Here is a 9,054-nt window from a genome sequence, read left to right on the forward strand (position 1 = left end):
CCGGGACCACCAGCAATTCAAACTGGTCCCTGTCCCCAGCGCCCGTTGCAAAGCAAGTCAACGTCACGGCGCTCCGCCTACCAAACGTGGCCGAGAAACTGCTCGGAAAAAGGAATAGTTTCGCCAAAACTGTGGCTAGCTCTTCGGGGTGAATACCTACAATACATGACATCCCCACAGAGGAAACCAGGAGCATTAATTCGTATAGATACGAGATCAATCACTACCTTGAATACTCTGCGTTGTGGAATGAGGTTACTCGAATTCAAGCATCTCCTTTAGCACCCGAGCGTGGGTTGCGTAAAAATCAACCCTAAAATCCAACACAGCACAAAAGCCCAAAGTTCTGATGCTCGAAGCAAGGAAAACCTCGCCCTCTAGAGCTCCGCAGGCATTCACAAAACGTGGAGCCGGTCCGGCCGGCTGCCCGAATGCGGGCTCTCACCGGAGCGTACACTGCACGCAACTAGCGCGACTGCCGTGGCCAGCCGATTGCACAAGCAAAGCTCGCTACGGTATGGCAGCAAATGAACAATCCAACGCTGACCCACGTTGGGCGCCAGAAATCTGGGCATTATCCTATCCTTAATTCTTGCCAATAAAGAATAGAATAGAATAGAATAGAATAGCGCGCCGTCGTTATTCTCGCGGCTCTCGCGCACCACGGAACTGCCCTGCCGAGAGACCCTACCCACAACGGGTTCGAGAGCGAGCCACGACTCTCGCCGCGCGTGTCCTTTGTCAGTCACTTCACAGAGAAGTAATACCTTGTATAGTACAGGGTTTATAGTACAGCCGTCACAGCGCGGACGCGGGCAACCCACCAAGGAGTGGAATATGCCCGTGGAGACTCGCCGGACATCCTAGATAAACGCACTGACGCAAATCAAGGCATGTGCGGGTACCGTGACCCACGGGAGTGGGAAACAACGGCCTATGCAAGAAACGGCCAAAAGTGGCCGAAAGGCATTTACGTACAGTACGATCGGTGCGCGTCCCAAGGGCGGTCTCTCTGGTGAGTCTCCTGCGCGCATCCCCCCTCGCCTCGTAGGGAGAGGAGGGAGTCGCGCGAGGATCGCCCTCGGCCCGCCAAGGAGGAGGACGTCGTAAGCGCCTCCTCGCCGCGATTGGAGAGGCTTGGCCCCAACAAGGGGCGTAAATATTAGAGGTACCGCAACTTTTACGACAAGCACAGATGCGACTGTTCCGGCACAGCCAATGGGCAGAGATGTGACTGTGAGAGGGAAAGACGTTCCCAGCCTGCACCACATATGTCGCGCAGGGGCCAATGGGCAGAGCAGTTCTGGTTTTCAGATTCCGGTGACAGGCCTCCCATTCTCCCGAGATTGTTTTGCATCCCGTGACCGCCATCGTAGGCTTCCGCCGATGCAACGTTGTAGAACAACGCATCATTGCCTGTTTTTAGCTTCGCTAAAAGATTGTGGAAATCTCCCTGAACGGTTCTATCGAGGAAGATTTGACGACCCCACATTACGACGCTTGCGTCTCGGCCGGTTTAGCGCGTAGACGATAATAAGCTCATTGTGGGCCTGAAGAGCCTCTGCCTTTGCTAACAACTGCTGTGTAATCGGCGCCATGTTGAAAAAGACGTAACGCAGTAGCGCCAGAGTGGTAGCGCCAGACTCGCTTTTTGGCAACACCCGACTTCCAATGTGAAGATTCTTATTATCTTGTTCGTTTAAAACATTTTCCCATGTGGCCGAGAAATAAAGATGCTGCTCATAGGATGCCGTAACGCTGGCAGAAACTACGTATACCGCATCGCTCAAGAATGAAGACACACACGCTTCTTGTGAAAATTTGAAAGGCCAGAAAGACGGCATACCACTGTTCCTAACGAAGAACCAAGCGACGCAGGAATCTAAAGAACCGGACCTGTGTTGTTCTGTAAGTCGTTCAAACGAGATTTACTGCAGTAGAATGGACAATTGGGGTGGTGGTAGCTGTTCACCTTGACTGTGGAAGCGCCCGCAACACAGGGACGAAAGTAGAAAAAACAAATATATATATATATATATATATATATATATATATATATATATATATATATATATATATATATATATATTTAGCGCCGTGTCGTCTACGTTTTTTCTACTTTCGTACCTGTTTTGCAAGCGCTTCCACCTGCAAGATGTTCAAAGGAGATTGTTGCGGCACGCACCCGAGAACGCACTCGAACGAAGGAAGCGCTTGGCAGGCACCGTTCTAACAACCAGGATACATCTTGCTACGCCAGCCGGATTACAAGAGTACAGCGTTCGCGACAGAAGCGGAAACCTACAAGGCAGTTATATCAAGCCCCACTAAACATGCCTGAATCCGCACCAGAATTCAAATGCGCCGGGGACAACAAGGGAAATTTAACCTGGCTAGTTGGACTGCGCCGACGTTGTATGCTTGGGTTTAAAATACGGCACCTGGGGAATTTTTTCCTGTATTACGGCCTCACCGGATTGACCTGACCGAACTTGATGTACAGACAGGACGAGGACTAGCCACCGCTACTTTGGGGCCGGGGAAGATGAAACGTTATGGACTGCACAGATGATGATGGTCTCATCGGTGCCTGTGATCACGCGGGAGCAGCTCTCACCCTACCTCCTTCGTCTTCGTTCAGTCGCCATCTCGTAAAATAGAACTCCACCGCATCACCGGGACGTCTATGCCCTTGGTCCTCTTATTCTACTGGCTTAGTAGCGGAGGAGAGCCTATTACCACCTTTAGTTACCGTCACGTATCGCACAGGAATTGCACTCGACCGCTGACTTGGAAACGGAATGTAGCACTTAACTCGGTTCATGGGGAAAAAGGGGTAACATTTACTTTGTCGAATACTTGAATGAGTATTTGAGGAGGTAGCCAGTGCAGCTCTGACAACTACCTAGCACTCTTCTTATTTTCCTTTCATTGCTCATTTATTTTAATTACAGCCGCCCCCACATTATTTATCCTTTCTCGTCACGAAAGAACGTCTCGTAGAATCGGGCGTTTGACTATAGCACTCACCAAATACATCTCGCGCAAATGTTCCTGCCAATGTTTGAGAGTCTACATTAAACATGTTTTTTTTTTCAGATGCTTTTCGTTGTGAAATGCGTGTATGGAATAGCTACACTACAAGTTCATTGACCAAGTGTAAATCAGAATACTCCAAGATCTGCAAAACGGAGTACAGTGTTTACAATGAACACTGCAAAAGCCATGAATATTGAAGCAAAGAATTTTCCACCTTACTCTTGCCTTCAAGGCTTTCTTTTGAAGTGTGGTTCTTGAGATCACCAAACTTGCTGGCTTCGAACGTTGGGAACGAGGAAATAAAGCTCAAAAACAAAGGCAATTTTCTTGTTTATTCAATTGGAAGTAATGCAATATCTCTAGCACAATTTAAATCTGCTGAAACAAGACACAAAACCCCCTGAGACGCTGGCAGATTCTTCTAGCCCACCGCCGTAAAAAATCAAGTACGCACAGTAATTCATCATTGAAGGGAATCATAAAGTGAATCATAAAGGAAATCATAAAGGGAATCATATGGCAGTAGCACTGCTGACGTTTTCCCCTAAGTGGGAGAAATTGCAGCTCCATATCAACAGGTCTGACAGCTGCGGGGCCCTAGATATTATCCTCAGCGAAAAACTCGAGCCAGTCAAACAAAAAAAACCCTAAACATTCGGACAAATAGGACTAAAAAATCCACGCCAGGCCATTTTCGTAATCAGAAATCTCAGAGCTATTTAGTTATTTATTTATTTAAAAATACCTTACAGGCTCCATTACCGAGCATAGAGTAAGGGAGTACATAGGAAAGAATGCTAGTGGGTGACACTTCTGCCACAATACAAATCAATACACTGGAACTAATAACAGTGGTTGCACAAATGACAAGGAGGGGTTTCAAGCAACAGCCAGAATTTCACAGTCGCAAAAAAAGCACAAAGAACAAAAAACTCCCACCTCCCCTTGCGGGAACCCCTGTGTAGATGCGACGCATAGGCGGAGCGGCGAAGGAACCGCGTTTTATAACGGGCATAACGTTGTGGGGACTGCGTAAGCCGGTCCCAGTCGATGACGACGTTGGCGTACTTGTAAAGCGGCGTGGACTCTAGGTGTTTGAGCCAAGGGTATATGTTGCTTCGTCGGAGAACGGCGCACTGGTTATTTGCGCAGCGCGCCCGAAGGAGAGGAAACCGCGGAAGAGAGAGTACTGCACGTGCGCCGGCCCCAGCGCGTCTGCCACGGCTATGACGCAACGTGCCGCGGCTATGACGCAACGTGCCGCGGCTATGACGCAACACAATCCAACACAATCCACTTTAATCCAATCCAATCCAAATCCAATCCAATTTAAACCAAGCCAAGCCAATCCCATCCAATCCAATCGAATCGGATCCAATCCAATGCCCCTCGCGAGAGAGTGTTCGCTATCGGAGAGGAGAGGGGGTGAGCGGCAGAGAGCGCAGCTGGCGCGGCGAGGATAATGGGGGAGGGGTGGACAACGCCGACAACGACGACGACGCCGGAGGGACAAGGCGAGTGAATCAGATGCTCTGCATCTAAAACAGAATTAAAGGAGGTTATACAATGCTATTGAGGTAGATGTATCATTAATTGCTGGCGAACATTTTTGTGATTAGTTAAATTGACAATGACGTCGGGTAGGCCATTCCAGTGTGCTATAACACAAAGCAAAGCTGATGAATAAATGAATTTGTTTTTCCAAAGATACGTGTGACGCTTCGCTGATTGTGTAGTAGTTTATACATGCGCAATGGTGCCGTTAGTGGGAAGGGCGGTGGCCTGGACGCGTGAATATATTTATCAAGCAAAGACAGAAGGGCAACTGTGCACCGTATATTTAGATGCTGTAATGAAAGGTCGTGTTTTATTTGTGTGACGCTGTAAGGGCGACTGTAAATGCGTGAAATGAACCGTGACGCTCTGTTTTGCACACTTCTAGCTGGGTAATTAGATAGGCTTGGAAGGGGGACCATATATGTGATGCGAATTGCAGCTCTGGGCGAAAAAAGGTTAAGTAGGCTTCTTTGCGGACGGTATTTGGCGCGTTTCGTAGGTTTCGACGTAAGTATCCTGGTGTTCTCGATGCGTTTGCAGATATATAGGTTACATGTGCTGCCCAAGGAAGATTAGAAGTGAGATGGGCGCCGAGGTATTTATACGAAGATGACCGTGACACGTTGGAATTATTTATGTAGCAATCAAATGCAACAGTTAATGTTTTTTGACTAAAGGTAATTACTTTACATTTAGATACATTTAAAGTCATTTGCCATGCACCACAGCAGTAATTAATGAGATTAAGGTCTTTCTGGAGAGCAATGTGGTCATGGGTGGTAGTTATAGAATGCAATCATCAGCAAAAAGCCGTATTGACGAAGGAATATTAGTTGGAATATCATTAATGTAGTTTAGAAAGTAGTAATGTAGAAATGTAGTAAATAATTAATGTAGTAATAATTAGTAAATATATAATTATTGTAGTAATTAATTATTGTAATTAATGTAGTAATGTAGAAAACGTAGTGGCCCCAAGACGCTACCCTGAGGCACTCCGGAGGTGACATTGGAAATTGGAGAGAAAGAGTTATTAAGCAGATTGAACTGATTGATTGTGAGGTTTAACGCGCCGACGCAACGCAGGCGATGAGGCGCGCCGTAGTGGAGGGCTCCGGATTAATTTTGACCACCTGGGGATCTTTAACGTGCACCGAAATCTCGTACACACGGGCGTTTTTGCTTTTCGCCTCCATCAGAAAAGCGGCCGCCGCGGCCGGGAATCGAACCCGCGACCTCGTGCTCAGCAGCGCAACGCCTTAGCCACTGAGCCACCGCGCCGGGTCCAGATTGAACTGCTGTCGAAAAGACAAAAAGGTACGGATCCACGATAAGGTTAGCGAATCTAAACGAAGCTCTGTTAATTTTGAAATCAGACGGAAATGAGGTACGCGGTCGAATGCTTTAGAAACTTCCAGGAAAATGCATTCAGTTTGTAAATTATTATGCATATTGAACTGAAGATCCGTGGTAAATTCGAGTAACTGGGTGTCGCATGAAAAACCTCGCCTAAATCCATGCCGATTCTCAAAAAAGAAGTCATTGGTTTCTAAATGACAATAAATGTGCGAAGAAATTATATGCTCAAGCATCTTGCAGCAAATGCATGTTAGTGATATGGGGCGATAATTTTCTGGTGAATATCTATTGCCACTTTTAAATAAGGGAACTACTTTACCTATTTTCCAATCAGCTGGCAGTTGTCCTGTTGATAAAGATTGCGTGAACATATGGTACAGGATTTTACTTCAGCATAATGACGTGTTTTTGAGCACCTTAGAAATAATGTTATCAATGCCTGAAGAAGGTGATAATTTACGTTTTCCAATAAGATTCGCAATCCCTTCAGCGCTGACGACAATAGCTTCAATGAATGTATAATGAAACTCGTGAACTTCGGGCACTCCGGAATGATCTTCGCACGCACACACAATTTAACCAAACATCGGTATATTTTCGTATACTGCCTGCTCGGGAGATCATACGCCAAACAAGGGGTTGCAGTTTATTCGTACGAAACATATGTGGCTCGCCAAATGTGTCGCACTCCAAATCATATAAGCCTTAAGCAGAAGTATAAAAATCAGCTAAAGTAAACCGCTAGTAACAGGCGGGGGATTTTAGTAATTTCAACATGAGTTGGGGTACAGAAAAAAGGGCAAACGTGGAACTACGTTTTGGATTTATATCCAAGACGACGGTCGATTTCTACATAAAGCACGCTGCGACCCACCCGAATAGGCAACAGTGCGCCGCCAGCACTACGGTCACAAATTTTCCAAATAATAGAGAATCTCCACACTGGACTCAACCGGTAGTGAAGTATTTCGAACCCGTAAGTGAGTTAGTCACGGATACCTTGATGAAGCAGTGCAGTTAACACAGTATTGTGAATTTTTGCGGCACTTGAAACGCTGCAACAAAGGTGGCGTAAGGAGAAACAGAATAAGAACAGTCAAATCAAAATCACACGTCAGTTAAAACGACTAATTTGTATCCGAAAAAACTGCTACAGCAGCGATTTGGGCAAATTTACGATCAGATGAGTCGGAAAACTACATTTCACATTCGCGTAACATCCTTTTAGATTTCTCTTCGATACGCGTTATTGCAATTCCGAACATAACAACAATATTGCCTGGGCCATACACAATCATACGCAGGGAAGTATGAACTTACTACATGGTATAGCTACAGCGATAAGAACAAAAGACGAAGTTAAAATACACAGTATCTACCTTTTCTTACACTGTACCTTGTTCTTCGCGCTGCAGTTATATAATTAATCCATACCAACTTGCCCAAGCAGCTACCTTACTTAGAGTTCCTACAGTTTCTCATAAAAAATCCCAGTTCTACTGAACTTCCAGAGCACACGGGTTAACAAAATGAAGAAATAGATGAGACCTCCGCGAAGGACGTTAGAGCTGTAAGGCACAAACTCCGTCCCATTTGCCCCAACAGCAGACATAGTTACAGTAATAACACTGAAAAACAAGATAAGAGCTCAGTTGCAGGAATCACTAATCATTTCAAGAAATACTGGAAAAACTAACTTCTCACGTAAATTAAGACATGCAAGTCACTTTTATTCCTAATCCAGGTAAAGGAATGCAGATTCAACATCTCCCACTCGTCCACAACACATCATGGTTTTGAAGCATGTCATCGTTTACAGGTTTCTAACACGCAAAGAGAAACACTATTTCTTCTCAAACACTTCATACGCTTCACATCCCTCCTATCGACGCGGACATCATGCTCAGTATATCGGAACATATAAAACCAATTTTCTTGAAAACGCAATAGTGAAACTTCGATTTAAATTTATCCAAAGCCTTTGACAATATTCAAAATGTAGCGATGGCAGCTGCTCCATCAGCTTTAAGTATCGTTGAAATAACCCATTGCTAAAATATACCTTTCCTGTCCTACAGGACAGCCGAGCGCTACGACGTTCCTTTAATTCTCAAGTCTGTACTTGGAGCCGCGAAAGGTAGACACTCTCGCCCGATGCAGCGATGTAACGCCGCATGACTCAGTGCTCACCCCCATATTATTTATTGTCCAACTCGCCCTCATTACTCGGCTACTGCGAATATATATAATTGGTCCCACGCTCATCTGCTGACGTTGTTGCTTCGTAGACAATGAAGGGTTGTGACCGAGAAACAAAATAAACTCTGCAGAGAGCAGGTCAAATTGCCTCACAACAGGTCAAGACTGTACGCCTCTGTTGGTCTCCCAAAATGTGAGGGCTCCTGGTAATGCTTTATGCACCAAGGAAACTCACCAAAGATACAACAGTCCCTATAGAAATTCACACAAATAACACACGAAATCCAAGCGATCAGCATACCGGGAGTGTACTTCCAGACCAATACACAAACACTAAGATGTCGAATAAACTGCCAACGCAGGTGTGTCGGAAGAATTTTCTAATTCACCGTATAGTGATCCAATACATATGATGAAAAAAAAATATTTCAGAAGACTGGTTCAATCATTTCTTATGATTCGCTTGTTCTAGTTCCTTCCGTACCTTAGTTTGAGTTTCAGTTTCAGTTTATTATTCCTAACAAATTGTACAATGTGTAAAAAAATATTATACAGAAAGGGGTCCCCGAGTTTAGCACTGTAATGGGACCCCTTGGAAGTTAACGAGTAGAAGAAAAAAAACTTAGCAGTAGCAAAAGCTACGAACAGTGTTATTCTGAAAACGCAGTAAATTATTAGAACAAAAATTATACAAGAAAAATAACAGAGAAAGTTACAGTAAAACATTGTATACAATAGTTAGCGGTAAACTCACATTTAATACACATGAACATCACCAAACACTGGGAATACAGTGGGAAAGCATTTCAATACAAAACATACTGCATACACCGATGTAAATGAATGCCTAGAACTCTAACACTTCAAAATGTAGAGAGAAAGTTAACTGGCGTATGATTG

General features: G+C 45.0%; 1 long non-coding RNA gene across 1 annotated transcript in view; it reads left to right on the plus strand.

Annotated features, from left to right (window-relative positions):
* The window catches only part of LOC144152621 (uncharacterized), a 68,428-nt gene extending 65,090 nt beyond the window's left edge, over positions 1-3,338 (plus strand). Inside the window, exon 5 of the long non-coding RNA XR_013319197.1 lies at positions 3,100-3,338. This is a non-coding gene — a long non-coding RNA (uncharacterized LOC144152621). The remainder of the gene's footprint in view (positions 1-3,099) is intronic.
* Positions 3,339-9,054: the final 5,716 nt, after the last annotated feature.

This window comes from Haemaphysalis longicornis, unplaced genomic scaffold, assembly GCF_048455015.1.
Source record: "Haemaphysalis longicornis isolate Haplotype H1 unplaced genomic scaffold, Haemaphysalis longicornis Haplotype H1 scaffold_9, whole genome shotgun sequence".
In the NCBI taxonomy this organism is placed as follows: Eukaryota; Metazoa; Arthropoda; class Arachnida; order Ixodida; family Ixodidae; genus Haemaphysalis; species Haemaphysalis longicornis.